Genomic DNA, 18,177 nt, shown 5'->3' with positions numbered 1-18,177 from the left:
ACATAGTTCTTATTTTTCTTCACCACCCACTCCACACTAAAAGTCCAAGAATATGTAAGGGAACTATGCAAGAATGTGTAATTTTAAAAAGAGCCTACAAATTTTGTCATTACAGTGTATAAATTATTACGATTAACTTCCATGTTTAGTGCTTAGGTGCACACATTATACTGGTCTATTACGGATATCAGAAGCCATGTGTAATCTTCTTGATACTGTTCAAATAACTCATTATTTAAAATTATATAAAATTAGTACAATATAGAGAAAAATATATAGCAAATAGAAATTTTAAAAGAACTTCTTTTTGGTAATATTTTTGAAATATTACCAAAACTTTAAAGGAAATGGTTCTATGGTATTATGATGTTTTTCTACTGAGATCTATAAAATGCTGCCTTGTAAATAATAGCTGATGCTGAGTGAAGTAAACTGTAGTAAGCACTTTTCATAATCTTTCATTTTTTATGTACTTCGAGATTATATTAAGCTTCTATTGTTTATGGTACACAATTGGGTAGTAAAAACAACCTGTGTACATATCTATTAAAATATAGTATTTGATATATATTAACTATAGTATACAATATATGCTATTTTAATAATCATTAATTGAAGAGTCACTCCTTCAGTTACCAGCCAAGTGTCTAAAGACAAAATTCCATCCAAGATACTCTCACAAAGTTCCTATCAATATTATATAATATTTCTATTCTAAATATCTCCACAAATCAGTTAAATTGGAATACTTTGATCTTAGGCTCATAATCTCTCTTCACCATAATGATTAAACTCTAAATTCAACACTGCTTTGTTCATTAGTCTATAAGGACAGTGCTGCTGACCTCTGAAGTCATTTGTATACAACACCATATTCCCAAAGCAAACATATACTCACAGAGCTTACATTCCTTAATTCAACAACATTACTCCAGTTCAAGATACTAAAAGCATTATTTTCTTCCACTTCCACATTAAATTATTACCATTGAAGTCTCTGAATAAGTTCACTGAAATGTTCAATGCACTGAAATTTTCATTAAGTGCTTAGTCTGGAACACAGATAACAGTTTTTCAAGGCAAAGTCCCTAAAACCCATTACTTGAACTTAAATAACTGGTCCTACTATGCCATAACAAGAGACACGGCTTGATATTATGAAGAGGCCTGAAGCTAGCCTTTAATTATTAGGTGTATGAGAAGTTTCTCTTTGTTGCTGATTATCTTTTGAAAGCTCTGCATCCTGATGTCCTTTCTATGCTGCCAAGATAATATTTGGGTACAAAGACCAACAGAGTTTAATAAAGATTTCAATACAGATACCTAATAAATAACATGAAATGAAGAGACCAGAGCACATATGAAAAGAACATAAAGGGATTTTCAGGAGCATTTGTGTTTTCTGTCACAGTGTTATTACCATTTCTTGATTTTTAAAAAAAACAAGCCACAAGAAAGAGGAACAATGTGGATCAGGACTGTAGTGTCTACCTATGCTGTTTTGCACTAAGTATCAAATTCTTGCCAAAAGTTGTTATGGCCCTATATCATACTTCTGATCTGGACCATTTCTCCAATACCTTCATGTTGTTTTTTGCATCACAAAAATGTATCAATTGATAAGCATCTTAAAAGAAATAGGATATACCAAAATGTTTAGCTTGACTCTAAGTCCAGCAACACAGTTCACACAATCTTATGATACAGAAGACCTACTAAAGCCTACTGTTTAGAAAAAGCTACAGTATACATTTTTGCTGCTCCTGAAAAATACATCCTACAAGAACCTATGTATCTTTGTCTCATATTCTAGTTACAGCTTCCCCAGCACAGCGGAATATTTCATTAAAACTTCAAGAATCCATCTCCTCAGTCTTTCATCCCCTAAACAAAAAGAGAATATCAAAGCATTTTTATTAGGCATTTTTGGCACCATCAGTTTCTGCTATTTACTGTAATAGAAATTCCTCATGATTGGTTTTGCTAATGCAAAATGATTTATATAGCATTATAAAGGAAATCATGGAATATTCTAAAGAATAAAACAGCAAACAGATATAAACAGGTTAAGTCAACAGGAACAAGTATTTTTCTTTTCAGAATCAGGCAGTGTAGAAGTTTAATAAATTATTATCAATAACCAACATGACATTGATAAGAGTGGCCCAAAATATAAAAATCTAATAACCCATTTCAAAGTAATAAATTGACACTATGCTTGTACTTAGGAACAAATGATTAATAATTAAGGTAAAGGACTCTTTTCTCCAGATACTGACTGAATTTTTATTCATTCCTACATTAGCAAGCAAACCCAAAACCTCTGTGTTAAACACCTGCACAGTAACACAGATCTACACATCCACTAAAATGCAAGCAGGTACAGGTTTTCAAACAGAAAAAACTGCACATCTCCCCAAAGGATTATTTGCTCTTATTGTGGTTTATAATCCTAAATAGTTTTGTTAATAGAACAAAAGGTATCTCAGAGTTCCACATTATATGCCCACCTCTCCTATTATTTAGTTGAATGGGATTTTTTCTTCATTAAGTCAAACACAGCATTACTTTTTTAAGTAGAACATGATCTTTGAATTTAACTAAACCTGTCTCCAACTAAGTGCACTTATCATGACAAACTCGCAACCTACTACTAAACCTATTTAGTTCCTTCCCTTTTAATGAGATTGCAGCCTCAATCTTTCACATTTTGGTATTTATTTATAACATTTATATAGCCACCTATCTTAAACAAAACTCTGGGCAACTCATAACACAAGGATATAAATAATATATACCAACAACAAAATAAAAGCAGTACAACAAAATATTGAAAGAACTGAAAGCAAAAGATGTGACTTGTCCAAATCACATATCTGGCTTGTTCAACATACTGTTTTTATGAGAACTAAGGCCCACAGTCATTCTCATATCAGAACCAGAAATAAAATCCAGTAATTAGCTGCACACATTATTATATATTTTTCATCTGCATACTTGAGCACCTCCCTTTCTTTTAGTATTGGCACAAAAGATTATTCTTAATTGTTTCTATAATTTAATGTCATAGAAGACAACATTAAAATTCCCCATAATTCTTCATCTATGAAGAAAGATGAAGCTATTTCCATATTGCAAATCAAAAACATGGAACATGATTTGGATGCTATTGTAAGCTGAAGCTATTGATCTCTGTCAAAAAGTAAAAGAATCCTGCAGCAGAAAGATATTTCTGTGAGAAATAGGAGGGCTTGGTCTAAACAAACTGTTCTGTGAATATGGAGTCCATTCATGTCAACGTTCTGCATTTATGGACGTTGCAATCTTCAATTCTCTGTTAGGTCAGCAAAGGAAGCCTTTAAGCCAGAGATTCTTGCTGAATGTTACCTACATGCCATTCAACAAATCAACATGGAAAATTATTGTCTACAACCACTTTCACTGAAGCTCTCTGGACTTGCCCTTCCACAGACTTCCCACTCCAGGCACAAAGTCCTCTGAAGGCAAGCAAAGGAAGAAAAAGAACGAGGGCAAAACCAGAAACGTTCAGAGAGAGGACTCTAAGTTAATATAATTTACCTTCAAGACCTCAGGGAATAAATACATGCTGTAGCAAACATAATTCAAAGACCCTGTAGACTTCTATACTATCATTAATATTTTTGCTTCCAACAGAAAAACACATGAATTTGTTTTAATTTTAACTCTTAGAAAATACTAGTATATTGAGATTGACAGTACTCAAGAACTGGGATAACAGTTTCTTATACAAACTAGAGATCTATTAAATATATTTCTAACAAGGTCATAGTGCACAAAAGCTTTCAGCAAAAATAGTTCTTGGATTTTTTTTTATCTGCCTTTTCACAATCCTACAAAATAAACCAACTAAGCTACATAATCAAAAAAATATTTGTAAATAAAAATCATAGCTGCATCTGTCACTTTAAAGGGAAAGAGTCCTGGTGCTTTAAAAAGGTTAATTTCAAATTTATAATCAGAAATTTGGTTTTTATGCCCAGACTTGCCAAATAAGTGATACATAATTCTTGGCAACAGTCCTGTATCTATGAAACAAGGAACAATTATTAAAGTTTGCTACATGAGACTTTAAATTTAAAGTTATGAAAATGTGATAGGAATATCAACATGTCACAGGCAACAGTTTTGGCACATATTTCTTTTTAACACCTCTTATTTCTCTCATATAAAGCTATTTGAGAAATTGTTTGCTAAGAGATTACCCTTCCTACAAAAATAATAAATAAGATACCACTGAATTACAAATAGAAAGAACTGACTAAGTTAAAAAGAAATTACAAAATTAGGTGCCCTTGCCCATTTAATTTATCACTCTAATCCCCCTCCCCAAGGATCTATTATCACTTTTAGAACTTCTTCTATTCCTGGAGTTATTCTGGCATATAAAAAATAAAATCATCCAACATACAAAGAAAAATCAATTAGAATGAATTCTATATTCTCCAACTTTTGATTTTAGTATACTTTAATTAATAGTTATATGCCATCCAGAGTCATGCTCAGTGATATGGGAAAAATAATAAACCCCCAAAATAAATATAGAATTGACACGAGCTACCATCTCAGTTACACATCTATGCCGCATAAGCCTCACTGAATCTCATTGAACATAATTCTGTTGCTAAATATTGGGAAGGTTATCAAGCTCACCACTTGGCTTGACTTACAAAAGATACAAGGTAAAATATAAACATTGACGGAGATTGGACAAACATAGCCAATGATGTATTGTTGAGAAACTGAACCATTTTTATAGATGTGGAAATATGATCTTAGAAACAACATGTGCTCATCTTTTGATGTAATACTGTATTATTTCTTTAGTTTCCTATTATCTTAATTGAATAACTGTAAACATATCTATACTGGAATAAGGTGTTCAAATCTGCACATCCTATACTTGGTATAAATTTTCCCGCAGGTCAGAAAGCTCAGGTCCAAATATTTAGTAAAGTCTTCTTTCATTTTATGTTAAGTTTATAATCCTTGAAAACCTTGCAGTAAATGAGATATTGAATGAGTGGGAAAATGGGTTGTAGGGCAGTGTCAACAAATGTGCTCATAAATTTTTAGAGCCTTAATCTTGAGTACTATGTTATTCAAACATATTTTCTTCTTTTTCTCATATTCTGGTGCAGGGAAAGCATTTTCTCCATCTTTTCTAGTTTGCTTTCTACTGCACATACTTTTCATGGCAGATAAAGAGGTAGTATGCATCATAGCACTCAGGGTGGATTTGATTTAAATCGAGTCGATTTAAATTATGATTTAAATCATGATTTAAATCACTAGTAAAAAGACTTGATTTAAATCAATTCGATTTAAATCATAATTTTTAAAGAGCAACTGTCATCTCTGCTACTCCTTTGACCCACTGTTGACTCACCGATAGTCCCAGTGTTGCAGAATATAGTCTTGTGCTACATAACTAAGATCCATTTCATGCTGAATAAATTATTTATGTATCTTAAATAGAAAACTATCTTACAATAGATTTTTACCCCAAAAGTTTTTTATTAAAATAAATTCAATAAAAATTAAAAAAATCCGATTTAAATCAAAAAAATCCGATTTAAATAAAAAAATCTGATTTTTTTTTATTTTTTTAAAAAAATCATTGATTTTTATCCACCCTGATAGCACTACAACTGCTATTAGCATTGTTTGCTATGTAGATTTGGCCAAGTTGAATGCTCATCCTTGGGCTGATTATCTTTTAGCAGTTTTACTGCAATATTTCCAACTCTGATTCTATTATACGAAAAGTCTTTTTTTTTATGATTGTGGTGACCCCACAGTAATAGTAGTAGCTACTACAGGTACAAAAATAGGAAGCAGGATCCACATCTGGAACAATCATACAACATAATGGCAAGTGCATGAGGAAAGAAAGGGGTTAGTGGGAAAATGTTCAAGTAGTTTTGGCAGAAAGAAGTCTTGTCTTGTTTCCAGGCCTTTGGTGCAATTGACTATGCTGGCACAAACTACATAATAGTATCTTTTTTTTCTTATAAAAGAATATTCTTTGATGAAAATAATCAATTGCATAGTAGTGAATTCACATAAAACAAATTTACCTAAGGACACTGTTGTCTCAATTCTTCAGGTCTACATGTGCATTTATTTATATCCAAACATGCAGAAACAGCAGCCTTTCCTACACAACATAATCCTTCACCAAAAGCAAGGGAAGCCCTACATTTTATTTTATACCCAATTCAATATATATATAGTATATACAAATTTAAACGTTCAAGTTTTTATAAACTTACAAATAAGGTATTTAAATAAGTAGCTCAACTATTACGTGGAAATTGACACAAATGCTTGCATAGATAAATACTTGCATGTCAAGAATGAAGCCTGAAGCAATGCCAGCAAAGAGCTGCATTTTACTTGAATGGGATTTCACTATAATCATATAATTTAAAACAATCCTGCTGTCATCCTAGTCTGATTACAGCCTCCTACGCAGTCAAGTCTTGAAAATATAAACTGCAATTAGACTCAATACTATCCAAGGCTTTTAAGAACCAAATTAAACTTTTCTTGTTATATTTATTTATTATAGCCTAATCTAAGCATAGTATCTAAGAATCATTTATCTTCAAAATACTTCCTTCATATATAACAAATTAAGGATTACAGGTGTCTACTCCAATGTATGTACCTGAACCTGGAAGTTAAGTGATTTAGATTTTAAGATCTTTGTGCATGAATATATGCCTTCAAATAAGTCTTGACATCTACCTGGACAAATCCCTGAAGTTTTCTTGACAAGATTTTTGAAAGTGATTTATCATTGCCTTCTTCCTAGGGGGTGAAAGAGAGTGACTGGCCCAAGATGACCCAGCTGGTTTTGGCCCTAAGGCAGGACTAAAACTCATCATCTTTTGGCTTCTAGCCTGCTTTCTTAATCATTACACCAAACTGGGGTCCCTTTTAAGGTCTACACGTATATCATTTATTTCATTATGTAGCAAAATAAAGGTATCCATTACTGTAGAGGAAATGGAGTCGATTTATGTTTACAACATATAATATGGACCTAAATTCATATTATATGCTATACTGTTTAGCTGTTTATGCTAAGCTATAACTCTGAGTAACATCAGTGGCCTACAATCACATGCTTGAAATATTAAATAATTCAGTAATAATTCAGTATATTACTGAAGTATTTGCTATAGTAATGTACCAAACTACCGACAGTAACCAATCCTATGAAACAAGTAACAGCAGAAAGAGACTAAAGAACCACATTTATTATTGTGGTATATATCAGTGAAAATTTCTCTATTCTATTTTCCAAGTGGATAAAGTAGAGGCAGAATTATCATTGCTCAGACTGCTACAATGCCAACAAATTTCTCAGAAGCAGATATAATCATTCTACTAAAATCCACCTGGGTCTAATAAATAGACATCAGTCTGGCTCATTATATGGATTAAGAGAGGCCTAGTAACAGTATTGCTTTTTAAGGACTGATAAAACTGTCTAGCATTTACTCCTGCAAAACAAATGTGTTTTTTTTTTTAACTGCCCTGGTCTTTTCCTTCTATTCATTAAGAAATGTCAACTTCCTTTGCAGTAGTTTGTACTTTGACTTGAGATATAGAAATATGTCCATGTTCAGTGCTTCTGAAATTGTATATGCAAAGGAGGGTTCTTTCTACTTCATTCTTGAGTCACAGATTGCCTGATTACAGGGTGCCTGTTTTTCTTATATAACTATATAACTCCCCCTTCCATTGTAAGATTATTTTTGCAATACGAATCAAATGTGTTGTGCTAAAGTTTTAGTTCCCTCTACAGCCAACTACAGTTTATATCCCAAATTCAGGACTTGGCTTCAGGTGCATCCTGAGCTTCATGGGCAGATTTATATCCAAGTCAGCAACCTCTCTTTATTTTCAAGTACAAGAGTGACAAGAGGTGAGGCAGGAAATAGAAAGAAAACAGCAGAGCATATCGAGCAGTTGTTTTTCAACTGAAAGCAGAATCCCGCAGGAGAAGACATTAGCAACACTTGTAAGATGGAAACGGGGGCTGGGCTTAGTGTAAGTTTGTGGCACTGTACTTAATGAAAACAACGTGCGCAGCAGCTGCGGATCCGACCATCCTTGAGATTTAGTCCCCAAAGTACGCATAAGGTGTGCACCACCGGGTTAAGATGTGAAGTTGTAGTCGGATTAACATCTCACCGAACAACGTAGCGCTTTTTAGAGCACGCAGCAGTCCCGACAAGAGTCCCGGAATGAGAGTTTAAAGATCACATACGCCGCCATGGGGGGGGGGGGGAGAGGAGGGGGGGCGGTGTAGTGAGAAGACAGAAAAACAGCCATATAGTTCATGAGGCCTCTTCTCTTCGAATGAAGCCATACTTAAGGTTTTTTTTTTATAAAAAAAAGTGGGGGGGGAGACGACGACGAAGAGGACGGCTTCTCAACCAGCCGGCCCTCCAAGAATACACATGGCCACAAAAAAAGTTCATGGGAAGTTACCTTGAAATGAGATTCTCCCGACCCGTAGACTTACTTGAATGTGGGGGAGAGGGGGAAAAAAAGAAGAAAGTGTCGCCCAAGTGCTCGGCCGTCGACCCATTCAGACTCCGAGGGAACCGGGGGAGGCCAGGCAGAGATTCCCTTCTTGCTCGGAGCAACCCCGCAGTCGGCGAAGGGGCAGAGAGAGAGGGAGCTTCCGCGCCCACCGTCTCGCAACTTTTCGCGACCGCATCAGGGCGGCAAAGGCGAGAAGGGAAAGAGTCAACCTGGCGCCCCCTTCCGGGCCCAGACCTTCCCCGACGCAACGCGCACCTCCCCCGGGCCGCGGGAACTTGCGCGGAGAGCGGCACCAGCGCCGCCCGCGCGCAGAGTTGGCGCTCCTACTGCAGCGGCGCGGCGGCGGTGGTGGTGGCGACGGCGGCTCCAACCCGGGCATCGGAGGGAAGCGCTCGCCGCTCGCTCGCTCGCTCCCCCTCCCCTGGCGCTGCGCTCCGCCTGCTTGCCTGGCGGCGGCGGCTGCTTCTGCCGCCGCCGCCGCCGCTGCTGCTACCGCCCTCCCTCGCCGTCTCCCGCATCAAACTTCAAGAGCCGAAAAAAAACCTTCCGGGCGGTCGGGCAGGCGGCAAAACGTACCCAGCATCTACACCGGACGCCGCCCTTCCAACGAAGGCAGGCATCCCGCGCCCGTCTTACCTAGGGGGAGTTTTTCCAGCCCTGCGCCGCTGCCGGGGCTCGGGCAAGGCTCGCCGGCGCTCCGCTCACCGCCTCATTCCAATATGGCACGGTCGGCCCAAGCGCATGCGCCCGCCGTCTCTCTCCCCGATCCCCTCCCCTCGCTTCTGGCTTTTTGGGCGCTCGCTGCACACTCCCTCGCGCTCGGACACGCGGAACCGTGGCGCCGGCCGGGGACGGGGCCCCTTCGGTTTCTGGGCTCCTCTCCACACCCTTCCCGCCCACCCGGGGCCCGGAGCCAAAAAATAAAACTTGAGCCTCTCCTTGACTTTGTGCGCCGTGAGGCGGCGCGAGCCTCCGCCCGTCGCAGCGCCACCCTGTCCCCGAGGATTTCCCGCGGGGCGCGCACCTGCCTCAAGTTATTCGGCGCGCAATTGTGAAGGTTGCGGCCCCGAAGCGGAGAAGGGAGGAAGAATGAAAAGCAGCTTTAAAAAAAAAAAAGAAAAGCCCCCCCCCCTCCAATCCCTCGGCGTGCTGGAATGAAGGCAACCGGAGGGTTTGAGGGAGAAGTAAGGCAGACGCTCAGTCAGCTCGGCTCTCCATCCATGGTTGCAGAGCCACCAACAACTTAAGGCTGTTTATTTCTACTGAAACCGGCTGACTCCGGTACGGAGCCGCTTTAAGAACGACCAATACCCGGCCGAAAACGTTGTATAGTGCGCGGTCTGGCCGTCTCCCTCGATTGCCAAGTTAAATGTTGCTCGGAGTACTCTTGACTTCCTTCCCGTCTTCTCCCCACCATCACCCCGTGCCCCACCCCCAGTTTTGTTGGCCCAGCACTGACACCTTCTTGGCTCAGCCGATGTCAAGCTAGGCTCAGTTTTGCTTTTTTTTTTTTTTCCTTCCCCCTCCCCCTCTGATCTCGCTTCCACTTTCGCAAGCAATCCGCTCCGGATCCTGGAGCCATTTGCAGCCCCCCCCCTTCTCGTCCGCCCCCCCGAAAGATGTAGGACGGAAACGCGGCCCAAGTGCGTGCTCGCATTGGAAGGGGATGGCGGCAAAGGAGACGGTAGGGCGGCTGCGGCTGCGAAGGCATTGGAAAACCCAGATGAATAATGCCGCCGCCGCCGCCCCCCCCTCCCCGCGCCGAAATTAAAATGAAACAAAATGAGATGGGGGAAAAAGGAAAGGATTGTGCAACATCGAGAACCTCATGACCACGCGCCTGTGCAATCAGAGAAGAGTAATAAAAGCGAGCGAGTTTCACGCAGCTTAAAGGCGACAGGAGGCGAAAGAGGGACAGCGATTTTACTGCCAGCGAACTGGAGCCTTGCAAGAACCCCAATTTGGAGAAAGGGGTGGAGAATGGGATCTTATTTCGAGGACTCTCTCTCTCTCTCTCTCTCTCTCTTTCTGCATTCTCTCTTATTTTTATTTTTTTTCCTGAATCAGCCATCGCCCATCCACACGGCTGGACTTTCGCGTAGGCATGATCTCTGCAGCTGGCGTTCACTGTCGAATTACCCCCCTCCTCCCTCCCGCCATTCTTTTTGAAAGAGGGCTTGCTTCGTTACACGTTAACACCTGTCTTTAAGGTATCGGGATTATTTTAAACCTTGAACTCATTCTTGCAGGCTGCACGCCGCCTATTCCGCGCGTTGCAGACACCAGTTGACAGCACACGGAAATAACCGGTCAGCGTGCGGAAAAGTCATACGGAACTCGAGATGGTCGATTTCGGACGGCAGCGAAGGGATGCGCCAAGAAATATAGAGACCAAACACTGCGAGATCTCCCGGACGGGAAGAATGCCCGGGGAGAACGGAGGCGAATAAAAATAAAATCCAGGCGAAGGAAACTGTCGCCATGCGGTTCAGCTGCGCTTTTCCAGACAGGCGGGGATCAGGTCGAGCAGCCAGGAATTCCTCCGCTTCCATTGAAAATGCTGGGCCGATTCAGCTGCTGGTGGCAGATGCAGCAAGGGGACTTTCTAGTTTTCTTTCGGCGACTGTGCGAAGAGGGGAGGGGCGACAGGCCAGGCTGTCTCGTTCGTCTGATGGTTGTGTGGACAAATATGTTTCTAGGTTGAATGCAGAAATGCTCTGATCAGTTTTACTGCTGGTTTCAAATTGTGCTGTTTATGTAGCATCTTCGATTGTTTGCCAAAGATACTTTAATGGGGGTGGTTACGCTGGGCGTATTTGGTATTAAAATAGTAATCCATCTTAATAGCAATTTGGACCGAATACACTTCTGTTTTACAAGACCGACAGTTTATTGGTTCTTCCGAGTCGGGTTTTTCCTTAGCATAAATAAAACCCCAAAGTCGGCTGCAGGGTGTAGACAGTGACATTTTCTGCTAACAGCAGGGGAGGAAAGATGAGCAACTTTAGTGAGAAAATAAAATATCTAGTCCGACCACTAGGGGGTGGTCCCTCCATAGGCTTTCTAAATAGAAGTACTAAATGAAGCATCCTGGAATGTGGGATTTGTTAACGTAATCTTGGAAGTAAATTTCCTTGGGACAACAACATCCACCCTAACCCTCCATAAACTGATGGGAATTAAATTCAGCACATGCAAAATGCCTTAAAACTAGTTATTTTTAAAATCTTGAATATCTAAGATCTTTAGAGCAATCATAACCTGCAAAATTCAACAAACACTCCCTTCCTAGATAAAGCCACAACCCCCCCAATGAAAAATGGGAGTTATCACATACATCTTATAAAAACATAGCTCTATTTTCATTACTTTTTCTTTAAATATTTTAAAGAAACAAAAATAATTAAATGAAAAAAATTATAATCATTCTGTGTAATAAAATGGTAAACAAGCTTCAATATTTCTCAAAAGTATATGATCCTTGGATCTTCCTTGAAATTATATCACTCTCTTTCCAACTATTTAAAAATGGATTTTCTATCGGCCTTGTCTATACATGATGGAAAATAAAACTGCACTTTTTTTTTAGCAAAAGTTAGTTCTGAAGAAGGAATATAACTGGAATACTATTGATTTACTATGTAAATTCCTTTCTAATATAATGTGGATGGACTTGGACAGCAACTGTTTTGCAAAATAGTAGGAAAATTGAATATTGAATCACTTTGCCATTAAACTTTATTTATAAAAATATGATGTAGGGCAGACTTTTTTCCCGTTATACTGCAGATGCCCAGTTGGATTCTTCATTCTCTTTTCTCTTCATTAATGACCAGTTTCAGCCTCTTCAATAAAAATGAACACAAAGATGCTGGAAGTGCACCAAATACTCTTTTTTTTTTTTCAGAGCTGTATAGAGCTTATTTTGCAACATCTGATCAGCAGAGGTAATTATTTTAAGTGTCTTGTTTCTCTTAACTCTCAGGTCTTACATACACAAGATAATAGAATACCCATAGCAACTATGATCTTTAATAGAGCTTTTTATTTGTTTTTCCACGCATAGTCAATATTTTAGATTGCAAAGCAGCATGATACTTCTAGTATTCTTCAAGGAAGTTTTTTTCAGGAGTTATTTTCAAATATAAATAATGTTTCTTAAAAATAAGCTTACAGCATGATTGCTTTGTGAGTGGACTGTATATATACTATTCTGAGATCTTCACACCATTATTTGTGCAACACTTGAGAAATGGGAGAACATATTTCCCTAGCACCACCAGTACCCAGGAGAATCTCACCTTATGACTCTTCCTACATCATTATCACTGCTTGAAAGCCTATGAATGCTGAACAAGTAGGATCCATTACAGTCTGCAGTTATCCCACATGTTCATGAATTTATTAGAAGAAGCTAGTCTCTTTCAGGAGAAGCCAATGTGATTTCTTCAGCACTCCAAAAGGATTACCATCTCAAGGAATAATCTTCTCAACTTGTATCATGCTGGGCACAACAGAGCACACTGAGCCCAAGAATCATCATAACCAGGGATGCGGCATTACCTTGGCTTCTTAGTTGTACCACAGAAGTCAGCTGGGACTGACGAATGCATGAAAGTCATGTATGTCAAGAATTCAGCCAATACAATTTAACTGCAAATTAACATCTTGATACAGTATCCCCCAATCTAGCATGCTCAAGATGTGTTAGGAGATCGCAATTAATAGTCAATGTGACCATCCTTTCTGCAATTATGGAAATTAAAATTGCAGCTGATCTGATTGGAGAAGGCTGTTCTAATGTAGAATAATGCCGTAAGATTTCTAACTTTGTGATCATTTTAACTGCTAGTCTATTAGAACATTTGGTTAGTGGAACAACATGCTGGTTTGATAACATCAAAACTGATACAAAGATGTGCATCTAACAACTGAATCTGCTTGACAAGGTAGCATGGAGAGTACTTTTCTATAACATCTCCACGAGTCAGACATGATTGATGGGAAAAACAACAACAACTAGAACATCTAAGGGCCAGGTGTCTAGGAGATGTTTGACTGAAATGTTTGACTGATAAAGACTTCTTTTGCAGAGAATGGGAAGCATGTGCAATCAAAGATAGCTTCATTATATGAGATCCTCACGTTTCGCAGATGCTAAGAACAAGACTGACTTAGTATGGTTCCATGCTCCATTTTATTCTATTATGAGGTGCTATACTGTATTTGCTAAGCTAGAACTATCTTGCTAGTTTCTGGAGATTGCTTTAACCATGAGGTACGCCACTACCTGCAATGCTGAAGTGGAGAGACAGAATTAGATCATCAAAGAAGTGACTAGGGAATTGGACTGAAACTAAGAAGTGCAGGGTCAGGTTGATCCTCAGTCAAGGAAACTGGGTGATTTAGGGAATTTGCTACTCTTAGTTCAATTTACCTTACAAGCTTATTGTAAAATAAAATAACTGCAGGAGGACCTCCTGGGAAAAAGGTGATATATATGAGATATAAATAAATATTAAAATCCAGAGAATTCTGGATTTCTGGAATTCTGAATTCTGGAATTCTGAATTCACTCCAGATGCAAGATATTACAACTATTCCTGCAACCATGCAAATAGTGCCTGCCAGCCAAGGAATCCTTTAATGCTAATAATTTCCCACAAAAAAAAATCAGCAAATTAGTTATTTATTTTATGAAAGTTAGATTGTATAAAATATATAAATCTAGCTATACATACACTATTGTATATAATACATTATATGCTTTTATTCAGTATGTGACTGGGAGAAATCTAATGCATCATTTAAATGTATTTATTCGATATGTTCCATTTTAAGACTTCTTGTTAAAGGCTTTTAATATACAATTTGCATCTACTGCTTCACAGTGTTTTATTAAAAGTCGAGATCTTGTTTCGTTTTTTGAAAGACTATTGTTAGATGTTGCTTTAATCATCGGTTTATTTGAAGTTAGCAGATAAGTGTGTCTTCCAACTAATTTAAACACAGAAGAATGCTTCAAAGTGATTGAGGACTTTTCCACCCTGGTTCTTTGTTCCTTGTGTATAGAATGTGTGTTTTTCCTGTGGGTTTTTTTTTAATACAGGAAGTTGCTATAATGGTGCCTCTTCCCAAAATATCTATATATCTATATCTATCTATCTATCCCTACATATCTGTCTTTATCTCTATATACTTCTACATCTTATGACTTTTTATAGATACAGATGCAGATTTATCTATATCTAATCTCCAGAATTAATCAAAAGCAACAACACAAGACTGAAGTTGAAGAATCGGTAACAGTTGTATATAGATCAAAGTAAGAGCTTGAGATAGACAAAAATAATACAAGTCATTTCCAATTGTGTGTGTGTGTGTGCCTTCAAGTCAGTGTTGACTCCTGGATTAGTCCCTGCAGTTTTTTGGGCAAGGTTTATTTTTAAAGTGGTTACATAGCTGGTTTTGTGCCTAAGGCAGGTTTCACAATCTCCTGGTTTCTACCTGAGGCCTGGGGAAAGTTGTTGCGAGAATATTGGCATGCAGCTTCAGCGAGCTCTGGGTGAAGTGGGTTATTTGTATCCTTTGCAGTCTAGGTTCAGGCTGGGATAGCACTGAGATAGCATAGCTTGTTGATGGCCTGGAATGAGACAAATGCAACTGTCTTGGCTCTCCTAGATTTTTCCATGACTTTTGATACTATAACTATGGTAGTTATGGAAGTTACAACTGGTCCAGAAAGCAGCAGAGCATACAGTGCCTATAGGTTCACCCATGTTATACCTTTATTGTGTGAGATGCACTGATTCCTGTTTTCTTCCAGGTGCAATTCAGATACTGGTTATCACATTTGAAGCCCAATATGGCATGAGACTGGGATATTTGCAGGACTGCCTCTCCTTAGGAAAATCTATTCATTCGCCTAGATCAGATACTGTAGGTACTTTTCAGGCTTCCTTCTTGAAGTCTTACTATTAGTGAGACCTTGGAAAGATGCCTTTTTCATGGCTGCCCCTATTATGTGGAATACGCTTCTACTATCGATTTAACAGGCCCCCACCTTTCTAGCCTTTTGGAAGTCCATTAAGACCTGGGTTTTTTTGTGAAGGTGCTGGAATAGAATTGTATAGGTAGATAGTATGGAAAAATACCAACTGCCCTACTGTGAGGAATTGCAAGGAAACAATTGTTTTACTGTTTTTACTCTCTTACAATTGCTGCTCTGAGCTGCCCAGAGTTGCTTAAGATGGACAAGCATAGATTTTTTATTTTTAATCCCATATTTGTTATTTATATAAATAACTAAAGGTGGCACAATTTACCTAATACTCCTTCCTTCTCCTATTTTCCCCACAACAATATCCCTGTCAGGTGGTTGGGCTGAGAGAAATTGACTTGCCCAAAGTCACCCAGCCAGTTTTCATGCCACAGGCAGGACTAGAACTCATAGATAGATAGATAGATAGATAGATAGATAGATAGATAGATAGATAGATAGATAGATAAGAGACAGACAGACAGACAGACAGACAGACAGACAGACAAACAGATAGTCTTTCCTTTACAAAGTAAGTCTTTTTTTTCTCCTCCCAGCCCATAATATCTTCCTATCTGCACCTCTACCAATTTTCCCATGTACAAAATCACTTCCACTTTCAAATCGATTCTGCAAAAAACCTGCAATCAACAGTTAATTTAAAGTAATCTAAGTAAGAGTACTGGTGCATAGAAAATTCTAGATATCGATTTTTCACATGGCTGGACTTGATACACACCAAGGGGGAAATGAGTAGTGTAAACGTGGAAATCTACAGCGTTTCCTTATTTGCTTGTTTTGTTAGATTTCCGTCTCACCTTTTCTACAAGGACCGAAAACAGTGAGATAATTCATCAGAGAGACAAGCAATTCTTTTTGGTCAAGAGCTCAATTCACTCTTGCATGGTCAGGAAAAGAGGATGGAGAATCAGAAAGTATCATCTATTGATTGAAACTAGCATGATGTCTGTATACTACGTTCTAAACTATGCATTTCCCTGTGTGAACTATAATTTGCCTTGATCCTTTATTTAGTTATTTATTTCATTTATTAAATTTGTTTGCCGCCCATCTCACGGCTCATCATCCTTCCCGCAAACATAAAACCATATTTTCTGCAGCCAAATATGCATCCTACTTCCATCAGGAAAGAAAGTATGCACTAATTACTTTTGATCAGATTTTACATATGCTAGTTTGGGGGAGTAGTTTTGGCTTTTTGAAAGAAGTGAGCAAGTAACCATAATGCAATTGCCATCTGGGGAAAATGTGTATTCTAGTTTAATATTTTATTTGAAACCTATCTTAAAAAGAGTGAGTTCTCTTCAGCTGTGAAATGAACAGCTTTCTTCAGTCGGAATATTTTTGGGATTGTGGATCCCAATAAGATCCCCCATGGCTTTGCTCAAACCTTCTGAAGAAATATCCACCCACTAAATTAATGTCACCCAAATGTTGTTCCTAAGAAGCTTTGGGACTGTACATATTCTCCTCTCAGGAATTCTTGGCCTTTCATTAAAAAGAACTTTCCGGATACATTGATCTATAAGCCACAGAATTCCTAGCCAATATCTGTAAGACAAAATGGATGTGTATTCTAAGAATTCCAATCCAGAAAGCTGTAGTAAAATTATCATGGTCTGAAACTGGAGCTCTGGTTGGATTATACCATAAACTGGGAGTAGTTACCGCTACATAGCAAATTCAGGAATAAGTTTAGGATGTGGAAACTATGAATGAGTGCCTGTTCCTGACCCGGCACTGGACCAGACCAATGCTAAAATAGTAGGCAATTCCTATCACATTCAAGATTAGGAAAGCCAGCCAGATGAATCACAATTATATTTCTAGTTAATAGCTAAAAAGAATTTCAGTCTGAACACTCTGCTATCGAAGATGCCTTCTCCACTGACATTTCTTTCTTTCTTTTCTTCCTTCCTCTGTAGCTCAAGATGCTTACACATTCTGCAAGCTTGCTGGTTTATTGCTTTGAGCGGCAGCATTATATAACAAAGCCATGCACAGTGTAATGTGGTATAGATAGCATCAAGCTCCAAGAATCTTGCTTTAATAGCCTACTTATTTAGTCCTAGGCCAGCATGCTGAACAGCAACAAGAGGTTTGGCTGCAGTTAAAAGGAGAGAAATCCTCGCTCTCGTCTGAATTTGGATTTTGTCTCTGGAAACATGCCGAGCAGGATTTTTGATGACCCGAAAGTTGCAGCTGGGGTCATGCATGCAAGCATGTTGTTACTTATGCTATGTAGAGTGGTTCAAAATGGTGACTGTGTGTGTGCACTGGAGATACAGGAAGGCTGTTAAATTGCCGTTGCACGTACAGTGTGAGAGCAGTAGAGTACAGGCAGTGCTTGTGCTGCAGAATAAGCAGCTCCAAGGGAGGAGCAACTGGCACAGCATAATCATTGTCTTCAGTAGCACATATTATTTTGATCCTTCAGCAGACACCTAAGCATGATTGTTCCCACTTTGAAGGCTGGCTAAAGCAGCAGCTGGACATGAATCAAGAAACATATG

At 38.7% G+C, this 18,177-nt stretch overlaps 1 protein-coding gene across 1 annotated transcript in view; it reads right to left on the bottom strand.

Moving 5' to 3' along the window:
• Positions 1-8,664, bottom strand: part of SFMBT1 (Scm like with four mbt domains 1) — a 153,411-nt gene extending 144,747 nt beyond the window's left edge. Inside the window, exon 1 of the mRNA XM_070933693.1 lies at positions 8,582-8,664. The gene's annotated coding sequence lies outside the window, so the exon portion shown is untranslated. The remainder of the gene's footprint in view (positions 1-8,581) is intronic.
• Positions 8,665-18,177: the final 9,513 nt, after the last annotated feature.

Source organism: Pituophis catenifer, unplaced genomic scaffold, assembly GCF_029215685.1.
Source record: "Pituophis catenifer annectens isolate HBS135680 unplaced genomic scaffold, rPitCat1.0.hap2 SCAF_2, whole genome shotgun sequence".
In the NCBI taxonomy this organism is placed as follows: domain Eukaryota; kingdom Metazoa; phylum Chordata; class Lepidosauria; order Squamata; family Colubridae; genus Pituophis; species Pituophis catenifer.
This window is presented reverse-complemented; position numbering and strand designations above follow the sequence as displayed.